Raw genomic sequence first — 13,316 nt, 5'->3', positions numbered from 1 at the left:
TATTGTGCTTTTTTTACTGTTGTTTGTCTTTTAGTTCTTATTTCCCTTATTTTAGCATATAGTCAGTCTGTTTAAACTTCTTAGTTTAAATATTCCTTCTATATCTTTTTTCTTTCATTTAAAATCATAAAGACATGTATGCTTTCTTTTTAATTTGACCTGTTGATACTTTTTCTAATGCTTTTTTGTTGTTGAATGTCTGAAAGTACCTAACAGCCAGTACCTAACCGAATAGAAGAGGTAATGAACCAGAGACTCAGCATAGCAAAAGCCAGAGAAGGAATGATGTACGGCAAAACATCAAATAATATGCCACCTTTCTGTCACCTGAATATGAGATGCACCCCTGATCTGGGCAATGTTGAAATGAACAATTTGTTTAGGGATCAAATGAAGAACATCACAGAAGAAACCAGAAATACTTTCACGGACAGAATTATCCGAACATTAGACGGTTTCCTGGAAGAGAAAAAGGAAGCAATAACAACTATAAGAAGAGAGGCGAAGGAAAAAATTGGAATTACAAGTAAAAGTGCAGGTACAGCAAGATCAATAATGTACAAAAAATTAGGAGAACTGAAAGACCATAATGACAGTAAGCTAGCCGAATTCAAGGCAGCAATCCGTTACAAACAATCCGAAAAACACAATGGGCCATATGACCAAAGGAAAAGACACAGAGACAATTCATATAATTACTAACTATAATACTATGGAAATTTGTTATGTTGTCATTGGATTTTTCTATTTCTTGTTTCATAAAACAAGTGTTAATCTGTCATCTTAATTGGATTTTAATGTTCTTAGTACCACTTCTACCACTCCTCAATACAGATAAGTGGAGTTATGCATGTTAATTAAGGTATCAATATATTGGATAACATATGTTTACTTTCCAACCACTGACATATTGGGTCAGCTGAGGTCAACATCATGATTTATTATTAAGTAGATGTACGATAAAATGTGTGCATTCAGTTTCCATTTGTCTGTGATTGCAGACAGCTGGTTTTCCCATTGTGGTTTGTTTTAGGCGTAAAGGTTATAACTGTGATCGCAATTATAACTATCAGAATTGAAATCGTCAATATTAAGAATGGCTCGCAGATTTAAAAAGAAAGTTAAAACTGTTTAACAAAAAATAAGAAAACTCGATCGGGTTTCTAGAAAGAAAAGACAAATAAAAGCACAGGTATATAAAGCTAAACAATATGTTTATAACTTAGCCAACTGTCAATTGACAGACGAACAATACATAGTTCTAGGTAGGGGTTTAAAATTTATACCTATGCCTAAGAAGTGTAATATACGCAGAACTGTAATGGCAGACTTCAATGAATTTGCCAGAAAACTTAGATGTCGTTTTCATTTTGGCAATACAGAAAGTCGGGGAATGCATCCATTCCGACAGAAATCATTTTATGAACCAACACCTGCTTGCTTTGAACTTGAAAATTATCTAGATCTAAAAAAGTTTGAATTATCTAATCTTGATTTACGAAATAACTACTACAATTTCACTAAAGAACAACAGCTAAGATTGCGATCTTTGAGAAACATGCATGGTATTTATTATTTTCTCTAAGAGCGACAAGGGAGGCGCAATTGTAATATCTAAAAAGACACACTACATTAAAGAAGGGTTAAGGCAGTTAAACTCTATCCATTACACGGAGATAAAAGAACCTAATCTATTACTGATTAAAAATAATATACAAACACAAATCAGCAGGATGTTTGACAATGGTGAGATTGATGGGATAACTCTTGATTTTCTCCGTGGCTCATCGAAAGAGGGACCAAGATTGGGTCGTCTTTTTCTCCTTCCTAAACTTCACAAATTAAGTGAACTTATTATTCAAGGGATAAAAAAACAAACGATGGCAGTTAATGAATTGCCCCCATGCAGACCAATTATTTCTCAATGTAACTCTGTCACCGAAAGGGTTAGCAAATTTATTGATTACTTTTTGATACCTATAGTTAAAAGACAGACCAGTTACATAAGAGATAGTGGGGATTTCATAAATAAAATAGAAAGTTTAAGGCCTGATCGGGATAGCCTTTTAATCTCTTTTAACTGCACCAACATGTATACAAACATGGAGTTCAATGAACTCATTCAATCTGTTGGACGAGCTTATAGCAGTGCAGTAAAAGAAGATTATCCGATAAAATGACCTAGCTGTGAAACAATTAAATCGTTAGTAGCAACAGTGTTGAAAAACAATTATTTTGAATTTAATGACCGATACTTCGTACAGAAAATAGGCGCTAGTATGGGAAGTAAATGCAGCCCAGAAATTTGTGATATTAGAGCATTCGAAGTTATCAACGAAATAATTGAAAAATATAAGTATAAAAATAAGATCTTATTTTACGGTAGGTATAGAGATGATGCGTTTATAATAGCTCATTCATCACGAGAAGAGGTTGAGGAGTTTTTTAAAATAGCAAATGATCATCCCCCTTTATTAAAGTTTACTTATGAAATTTCAAACGAAGAAATTATTTTTCTCGATACAGTCGTACATAAAGGGTTGAGGTTCAGGAACACCGGTATCCTTGATATAAAGAGCTACATCAAACCTACTAATACATTTCAATATTTAGATAGGACGTCTATGCATAACCCAACAGTCTTCTCTCGATTTATAAAAGGGGAAGCTATTCGCCACCACCGAAACAACAGCAACACGCAGAATTTAAAAGATACAATTTGTAAATTCAAAGGCCATCTTAAGCAAAGGGGATATAAGGAGCATGAAATACATCGTAACTGTGAATCGGCTCTCAATATCGAACGATCAGAGTTACTCCGCTTTAAACAAGAATCTGACAAGCAGATACCACTAGTATTTGTAACTAAATATCACTTTTCGTTGGGAAATATAAATAAAGCTTTGCGAAAACATTATAAAAAACTACTTCGCAATGCGAAATGTAGGGATCTATTTCCAAAACCACCAATGGTGGCGTATAGTAGACATCGGAACTTAAAAGAAATACTGACTAGCTCGATAGTCAAAGCTTAGTACAACATGAAGGATTGGGTCAGGACCCATGATGAAGCACCCACCCTTCATATGAGCCACGGAATATTGTAGAGTTTGTCCTATTCTGTACTGCAGAAACACGATGTGTTGGGTCCTGGAGAATAAGCAAACGTGGCTGTTAGGTACTTTCAGACATTCAACAAAACACTTCATTTCCCCCGAAATCTACCATAAAAGCATGAAAAAATGTTTTAAAGAAAAAATGACGTTGAACAAATAAACACAATATGGAACAATAAGTGTAAGAAAAAATGTAAAAAGTAATAAACTTTTAGGAGGTACTAACCTTGGTCAACCAACCATGACAAATTATTGCATATTTTCGCTGAAAACAATCCAAAAAGTACTTTTGTTTATTATAGCATAGTAACGAAAGTATTTTTATTTATTCACATGAATTATTAAAGTCATCAGTAAATACAATACTTAAATAATTTGATGCGTCAAAAGCTCAATTCTGGATTTACTGTCATAAAGAATGTCAGAATCCTAACATCGATTAGCACAGATGTAAAAGACCTCGCACAGGAAGAGTTACCCGACCAGAAGAAACATAAAAACAACCAAATTCATTGAAGGTAAATTTTGCTTAAAGACAATAAAGAAGCACTGACTATTGAGCTGATGATACCCTCGAAGACTAATAGTCAACCAGCATAGTAATGCTAGTGAATGAAACAAAATACAACAACACAGACACAACCTTTTAGATAAGTTATTATAAACGAAACGCTTTTCTTGATTGATCTCCATCAGGAATAGTCAAACCCAAACATTAGAAAGGATTGGATATATGCGCAGAACGCACAAGAATCGCTAAATGACTAAAGGGAAAGCAAAAGTAGACAAATTCAACTAAGGTCAACCAAACCCCAGGAATTCGAATGTTAGTTTAATGATAGATATATATATAGTTTTTGTGTCAGAATTTATAAATAATTAACGTAGAACTTACGAAATGTGTATTATAAAAATGATTAATCATTAAGGTACTGAAGTCCTAACTGTCGAGCTGTAGATGCCCTCAGAGACTAACAACTCCACAAGCAATGTTATCGACTTAGTATCAGTTATTTATGTTATTGAGAAAAAGGCTCAAATAATTTCGTGCTCCCAAAGCTCTTTTCGTGATTTATCTATATCATTAACGCTCGAACCCAAGCATTTGAAAGCCAAGGATGTGTAAGTCCAGAACACACCAAGAGCCAATAGAAACTGAATTTTAGTTTCAAACAGTCGTTTGGATCGTAACATAATCTAAAAAGTCTTCACAATAAATGCATCGGTCATTAATTGTCTTTCATTAAATTTTCAGACTTATCCTCTGCGGGATATTCAATACTCTTAAACAAGTCAGTATGATTATGATGTGAACAGGTAAATATCGACTATTTAAAAGTATGAACATAGGCTAAATTGACATTTTTTTATTCGAGCGTCACTGATGAGTCTTTTGTAGACGAAACGCGAGTCTGGCGCAAATACTAAAATTCAATCCTGGTATCTATGATGAGTTTATTTACAACCATTGGGTCGATGCCACTGCTGGTGGAGTTTTAATTCCCCAAGGGTATTACCAGCCCAGTAGTCAGCACTTCTGTGTTGACAAGAATTATCATTGATATGGTCATAATTATAAATTAACTGTTTACCAAACTTTGAACTATTGAAATACTAAGGTTTTTCTACCTCAGGAATAGATAACCTTATACATGTAAGATGTATTTGGCAAAACTTGTAGGAATTTTTGGTTCTCAGTGCTCTTCAACTTCGTTCTTTATTTGGCATTTTAACATCTTTTATTCGAGCGTCACTGATGAGTCTTTTGTAGACGAAACGCGCGTCTGGCGCTAATACTAAATTTCAATACTGGTATCTATGATGAGTTTATTGATCTTAATGATACGCAAATGAATCGTCTAAACAGTACTGAATATATCACAATCATGTTTGCTGAACCTGGAAAAACCCAATGAATAACGTTTAACAAATTTATCGCAAAACGAACGTACGAACAAGATCAGTGCAGTAAACTTCATACTAAACAAATCAAAATCTAACCTCAATTTTAAGAGACAATTAGTCTTATATATTAGGAAACCGTTTATAAGTTTTCGAATGGTACTTCATAGCAAAGGTTATGATTCTTTTTCTAATTTTGATAGAAGCTTTAAGTATTGAGTTTTAGAATTTTAGGAATATTGAAGAATATTTTTTTACCTTGCATAATTATGTCAAAGTGCCAGTGTGATCCACAATCCTGTTTGTTGTACCTGGAAAAACACAATGAATATCGTTTAACAAATTTATCGCAAAACAAACGTGCAAACAAGATCAGAAAGCGTGCATTTCGGAATATTTGGACTGAATTAAATCGATTTATGGACTATGTCAGACAATGGGCAAAGCAGAAACCGAGAAACCGGACAATTCATCTTAATGGATCAAAAGTGTTCAAAAGTGTATTCAGAACATACGATGTACATTGAGGTTAAGTGATTCTAACGCTTTCAAGAATCCCGAGGTTGTAAACGTTTGATCCTTTCTTATCGACAGATATGGTTTTGATACAGCAGACACTGTCTCAACTACTGTTTTATATGTTAAAATCATTGTTTGGAATGCCTAACAAGAGAACGTGGTATTCACAGCAACACCTGGTATCCAGCAATATCCCTACCTGAACCAGGAGAGCAACAGAAATTTAAGAAAACCTCAAATCTGTCAACCTTTCCTTTGGTATTCCAAAAGGATACTTTAAATAATCCGGCACTGTAATGATTACACTAACGTCGCAAAACTACCTTACACAGCAAGGTCCTCCATTCTTTTAAAGTTCTATTTTCCACTAGGTTAACACTTGTACGTATTATATTACCCCAATAAATTCCCAAAACAAACAGATATAGGGTAAGATTTAATATATAATAGTAATGCACATATTGATTTCAAGATTACAATAAATCAATTCAGGTAGACAATATATATCTTTTTTCAAAATTACGACAGTGTGTAAATGTAAGATTATTTTTAAATGATTAACAATATCTTTTTGTCAGTCCAGTGAAAAATTGTACAAAATCAATAATATTTCAAAAGGATTTAAATCAATTATTAAAGTTGTCATTACGACATTGTTCTCACAGATCGACAAATAGAATCCAAATGGAACCCGATAACGAAAATATTTTCAACAGGTACAACTTAATAATTGAAATACTATAAGGTGTTAACTAACCCCTAACATATGCAAACAATCCTCAAAGTTTGAGAAAAAAATAATTCTCACATTGTAATGTTTTATCAATTCTCTTATGTTTTATACAGTACTTTGAATGACATTTAGGTAATAAACGTTGTCATGCCTGTTTTTTTGTAAAGTTTAAAACTCATAAAACGAATGGCCACCAACTATGAAATTCCAAACTTGGTAAAGACATTTTCTCATGTAAAAAATGGTAGATTAAACTTGGTTTTATAGCTAGCTAAACTTCTCACTTGTATGACAGTCGTATAAAACTCCATTATATTGACAACACTGTGCGTACAAAAAAAAACCCTAGACATTATAGGTAAAAATGTCGAATATAGGGGTAGGCGAGAATCATACCTCGTCCTGTGTCTACCCTTACGAAGAAAAACAAGCACTTTCAAAGATATGTCATGTACCTAGAATTATGTATACTACTGATAAAACATTAGATTTGAAATAAAAGACAACCATTGACCATTCCATGGATCCTTGGTCATATCTTCTGACTAGGTTAAAACAATTTTTTAAATACCCAATCTTTCCCTATGAATAACATGATTGCAATAAATAAATATTCAGGTTGTTTTTTAAGTATTTTCTTTATCTTCTTATTTGTTATTTAAAGGGGGGAGGAATGAAACGCTTTGTAACAAATTGTTCCTCCTTTTTATTCATTTCCGGATCTGTGTCCAAGGAATATAATAATCTAAAATTATTGATTTTAAAACTTATGCACGCACTATCTATTGTTGAAGGTTGCACGGGGACATTTATCCACAGTATTTAAATCTAAAGGACAGTTGTCTCCTTATTTTTGTATATTTCGATTATATTCACGATCTTATCGTTAAATATTATATAAACCGTACTCACATAATCAAACATTTCTCATTCAATCACAGACCTAAAAAAGTAACAAATACTGTCAATCTCTACATTCATGTGGTTCGGAAATAAATCGAAAAAGCAACTAAAAAATTACGACGATCTCCTTACCTGTTAAAATATACAGGTAAGCACCCATATTAGACATATATTATAAAATTGTCATGTCACACATAGGCCAATAAGATATTGGGATCAATAGACAAAGACGATCTAAGATTGTGTTTTTGAATCAAATACTTGGGATCTTAAGTAAAGCATAGCAGTAACATTCATTTTCTAATCTCTTTCAAGACCTTCGACATTAAATAACAGTTTCTTGTTTTCTTTTCTTTATACACAGTAATCAATATTCCTATCGGTAACTGATCATGAGTGGATTTATATGAGTTGTATATATGTTTATGTAACAGTAAATTCATCCTGGTAGTAAACTTTGTCGACCTGATTTTTTTTTCTCTTGGTTATCAAGTCCATGACCATAATTGTACTAGGAATATAAGTCCCAAGATATTGTTTTTCTTTGAAAATAATGACATAACTACATGTAATAAGATATGTCTGGCACTTTTTTCCTTGGATAAAAAATATATCCGTATTCTCATTTTCGTTTCTAAAACTATTCCCTTAAAAATTTAATTTCTTAAACCATTTCTTAGATTACTCAAATATAAAAAAGTAAATTTTGTATCTATGTACATCATAAAAGTCTGTGATATCAATTTTTGCTAAGAGAAAAAAGTCCGTTTTAATATAAAAAAAACATCTAGTTTATAAAAAAAAATATGGGCATATACATTTTATGATAAGATTAATGCATAACTGTTTAACAACATCTAAACATGAGAATTAAAATTGACAGGTAAATGAGTTCTTTCATAACACATTTTCCTAGTAAAATAAAAGAATATCGATGGCATGGACATGAAGTCCCAAGACAGTTAGTCAGGGACATGAATTATTGACATCAGACTAAATATACAAGTAAATTGTGTAAGCATGGGCTTTTTATACTAGTAATATTTGTCCGCCCCGACACATTTTACATGGACTTATTTATCTCTCACATAGACAAATAATCAATAATTCTATATGACACTATATTAGATTTAAAACATTATTTTTCACATGATTTCATGTTAAATTGAATGCAGAACACTTATAGAACAGCAAACATATTTCCGACTCTGCAATTGTAATAGTCATTTGACCTTGAACAATCAGGTTATGTCTAGTTTATTTCCTTACAGGACATTATTTCGTATAGGCTTGTCATGCTGCAATATGAAACAACATGGATGCATTTATAACGAGTATGTTGCTCTATGGGGCAATTTTTGTGAGTTCATTATGTGCTTCAAAGGAATGTTTCAGAATAAACAGGTATATTTACAGTATTGATAACGATTAACCCACTTTTTTTTTATATCAACTGCAACGTAGGTACAGTTAAGGAAAATAAAACTTTAATAAAAAATATCAAATATCAGGCAATTATCAAAGGTCGCTAAAGTAGTAGTAACAATATGTTTCAGTTTCTAATTTCTTTGTATGACATTTAAAACCACCAAACAAAAATACACAACATATATTAAATGGTATCAATTAAGTTGATGGTCATATGTAACACAGATATGTATGTGCATTCAGCTATCAATTTAACGTAGCTTTCGAAAACACGCCTGTAACTTAAAAAAAAAACTCCTAACAAAACTATTATTAACAATTAGTTAATTTAATTTTTAAAATATAGTACATAAATACACTAGTTTGCTTATCATAATTCAGAAATAAGACATACTTAAACAAAAGTGTATCCATAGTACACGGATGTCCCAATCGCATTATTATTTTTAAGTTAAATGGATCGTGAAAGTTTGGTCAATAGAGTAATTTTGCGTTAGCATTAGAAACATCCTATCATAGGGAACAAGTGCGCTAAGTTTTAATTGTTATGGACTTCAACTTCATCAAAAACTATTTGACAAAAAGCTTTAGCCTAAAGCGGGACAGACGAACGGACGGACGAATGGATGGACAAACGAACGGACACACATATAAAGAAAAAAGCTGAGGCATAAACATATGTACAAAATATAAATATGCACACAACACAAATATAGAAGATTTACATTTTCGAAAATTAAAGGCATCTCGATTGTCTTATAGTCAAGTTCTTAGTATTTTTTCACGATTATACGAGGTGTAAAGCAAGTAGAGAAGTACATTTAGATGCATCTTCAATTGAGTCATCATACTCTGCGACATACACATTCTAAAGAAAAATTAAATAATGTACGGTAAGGCAATTTTGATGTGAAATTTTGAGAATTATGCCTAAAGCAATTACTAAAATAGTCGGTTTGGTACATTTAGGTTGCATTAGAGTAATGACAATCTGAATCAAACACATCCACCATAAATTACTTTAAATCGTATATGGTTAAAAAAAAATAAAGATTTTGATATTGTCAGTTTTTTCGAAAGAAGTGGTTCTCCTTTGGTAAAGCCAGATATTTGTTCTCTACGGTTGCCTCTCATTTTTTCTTAGGCAAAATTGGACTAAATCTGACAGTTTACTTTTAGTTTTAAGGTGAGGCAATCTTGTGTAAAGTGTTGAGAAGTTAGATGTTTAAACAATATAGCAAACGTCAAGACAAATTGAATCATGTATTCACAATACACTATGATGCACACAAGTAACCCAATTACATACTTGGGTATACTAGTATTATGTATTCTCTTAGTGAAATGTCAATATAGTAATGGCCTCTAAATATCAATACGCCTATTAGACAGGAAATTGATATTCCACGGAGAATGTCGGCCCCGTTTAAATATGGATCGTGAGAAACATATGGTCAAAGTTTTGGTAAATTTCCGTTCGTTAGGCGCAGAGTATAGGTGTATCTGTTAATGTAAAACTTCAATCATTCAAGTTAATTGCATAAATGTATTGCAAGTGTATTTGCATGAATATGATCGAAAAAAAAGGAAACGAAACATCATGCATTGATAAAAAGTTCACCTGGTGTACAAGAAAAAAACAATAATGTAGAGAAATGCTGTCTCATTCAAACCTAGCTGCATAATATCTATACGCATAAATAGATATGTATCATAATGGTGAACGACTGTCTACCTGTAAATTATATATTGTAAGCCCTCTTCAACCTCCAAATAACAATAAATAAAAATAAAGTATAGTACAAATACAATAATTTCATTTCAGAAAAGGAATAGAAACGATCTGTTGTGAAAACTATGTTCGCCTGAACAATGAATGTGTTGGTAAGATTTGTTTTATGCATTTGAACTAACAGTTCACTTCTTTCAAAATCAGTTAAACAGATTTTTCAAAAACTTAACTACATGTATTTTCGTATATCAATCAAGTTCCAGTTGACATGGTTAGTGATTAAATATTGTTTTAGTTGAAGATGGTTTTGATACAATGAGCTAAAATCAGGTTGTTTACCAAATACATAAAAAATATTTGAATTTAAATTATCAAATTATTCAGAAACAAGAAGAAACTTTCCTGAAATCTTGTAAATGAATGTTGAGAAATAATTCGCATTTTTGAAAAGTCTATATAAATGATATGTCATGTACATAGTTGGAATCAGTTCTGATTCTCTTACAATCTGTTGAGAGTTGACAGGAGAGAACTTCTTGATTATTCTGTAGAACAATTCTCTACAAACCATCTCAACCCTTCTACCCTTGAACACCGTTCCATGTGTTCTACCCTACAGAACATGTTTGCACAGTTGCAGACTTGAACGTTTTAAACAGGTCTACACTTAAACTAAATAAGACAGATCTACATTGTTACCCTAGAACTGATGCCGACATTATATCTCAAGAACAGTAGTTAATAATGTATTAAACATGTTAAACTAATCAATCTATTTTATCAGTCTCATAATGTTTGTTCATTTGTTTTCTCATTTAATTGTTCTATATTATTTCAATTTTCTTTGTTATACTTAATTTTCTAACATTATCTCTATCAATCAAATGAAAATATTCAGAGATAGTTGTTAATTTTCAAGATAAAATATCATGTATTGTAATAAAATTGAGAATTGAGATGGGGAATATGTCAAAAGAACAACAACCCGACATAAGAGCAGATAACAGCTGAAGACCAACAATGGGTCTTCAACGCAGCGAGAAAATCCCCAACCCAGAGGTGGTCCTCAGCTGGTCCTTCAATACAAATGTGTACTAGTTCAGGGAAAATGGACGTCAAACTAAACTCCAAAACATAAAAATGAACTAAAATAAAAAAAACATACAAGATTAACGAAGGCCAGAGTTTCCTTACTTGGGACAGGCACAAACATGCGGCGCGATTAAACATGTTTTGTGAGATCTTTACCCTCCCCTATACCTCTACTCAATGTAGAATAAGGAAACACACAGCAATACGCATAGTAGAATCAATTTAAAAGGAGCCCGAGTCCGATGTTAGAATAATTAACAAAAGAAACTTAGCAAAAAAAACAAAAAAAAAACAAACAATGATACACAAAATAAAAAGAGGACTTCTAGCAGTTATTGACATGACAGCTTCAGACCTCAATTAAACTGATTGAAAGATTGTCTTCATTATATGAAAATTAAGCACAACCCCTCCCGTTAGTGGTTTAGTATCATACCGTTACAAAATATATGAGAAATGAACATAACCCGCATAATGCCAACAACTGATTATTATAATAAATGTGTTTATTTCCGATGCAAAGACCATATGAGTGAATCAATTTCAATTCAAAAATATGCCATCGTCAATTACCTGACAGCAGTATCGAAACTATATCACTTCTGAATAAGTCTGTTTAAAGGTTTGATAAGCTTTGAGAAGAATGTCGACATTAGCATTCCGTCGTTTTAAATGCCCATTTAATTAGGTGTTTGAATTTATATATAATGTTGTGTTTCGCCTTGACGGAGACTAAAAGAGAGACTTACAAATTTTGATTCCGGCGGTGGTGTAATCACCTTAAATTTATGATAAGATTGACATATCTTACACGTGGATCATTTAATAATTTTCCTTCTGTCTTGGTTCATTGACTTAGAGTAATTTGAATAATTTGAGCATTGTTACTCTATGTTTAAATTTTCCATAAACTATCAAAATAAAATAGAGGTTATACAAAAGTCTGTACGTAAAGCGTATGTAATTGGTGTTACTTGTATAATATCTATATGGTCACTGAGTTATTCAAATATTTTTCCTGTCACAAACAACTAAAATAGTAAGCCTTTAATATGTGATTCTTAGCCAGTGAAATTGTCTCACTAAAGAGAAGAGATTCCTAGCATGTTGGTTGTTTTGGAAATTTGAGAAGCATATTTCCTCCTTAGTTAAGCACATACTAGTAATCAACTAAAACTAGTATTGATTAAAAATTAAACATTTACATTGAAAACCAACAAAAATAAAATTTACATCCAAGTTTGTAACTAATTTTACTATGTAATATTTTCTATCTTGAATATGAATTTCGGAAAAAAGATAAGCTACTACATTTAAATATTAACATAATTTACCAGCCACTTGTAGAACAATTGTTTATGGTTCCGTTAAATTGAAGACATTGGATGAGAAACCCAAACAGGCATAATTTGTTTATGAGCTTATACGTGAGATCCAGCAGTCAAAACTCTGTAAATACATCAAAGACATACATTTCACCTGACTAACAAAATCAAAGTAAAATCACAAAAATTCTGAACTCCGAGGAAAGTACAAAAAGTTTCATTGGCACTGATACCATTTTTCCTTACTTGTTAATAAATCTGAAAAGGGCGCCTCCAAAAACTTCTTAATAACGATTAAAAATCTTCTTTGATATACGTCAATTAGAACTGGTATACACTAGAACATATTCTTACAGTCCTATCATAGAACATATTTTTACAGTTTTACCTCGGTACAGATTCTGACAGTTCTGCGTTAACACACATTCTGACAGTTCTACCTTAAAACTGTTTTTTGGAAACTTTACTCTAGAACTGATTCTGACATTTCTAAACTAGAGACAGTTTTCCCTATTGACCAGGTTTCGGGTGGAAGTGTTTTCGTGTAATACTTTCTGGAACACCAT

Source organism: Mytilus californianus, unplaced genomic scaffold, assembly GCF_021869535.1.
Source record: "Mytilus californianus isolate M0D057914Y unplaced genomic scaffold, xbMytCali1.0.p SCAF_6, whole genome shotgun sequence".
Classification (NCBI taxonomy): domain Eukaryota; kingdom Metazoa; phylum Mollusca; class Bivalvia; order Mytilida; family Mytilidae; genus Mytilus; species Mytilus californianus.
The sequence above is the reverse complement of the archived record's forward strand: the minus strand, read 5'-3'. Positions refer to the sequence as shown.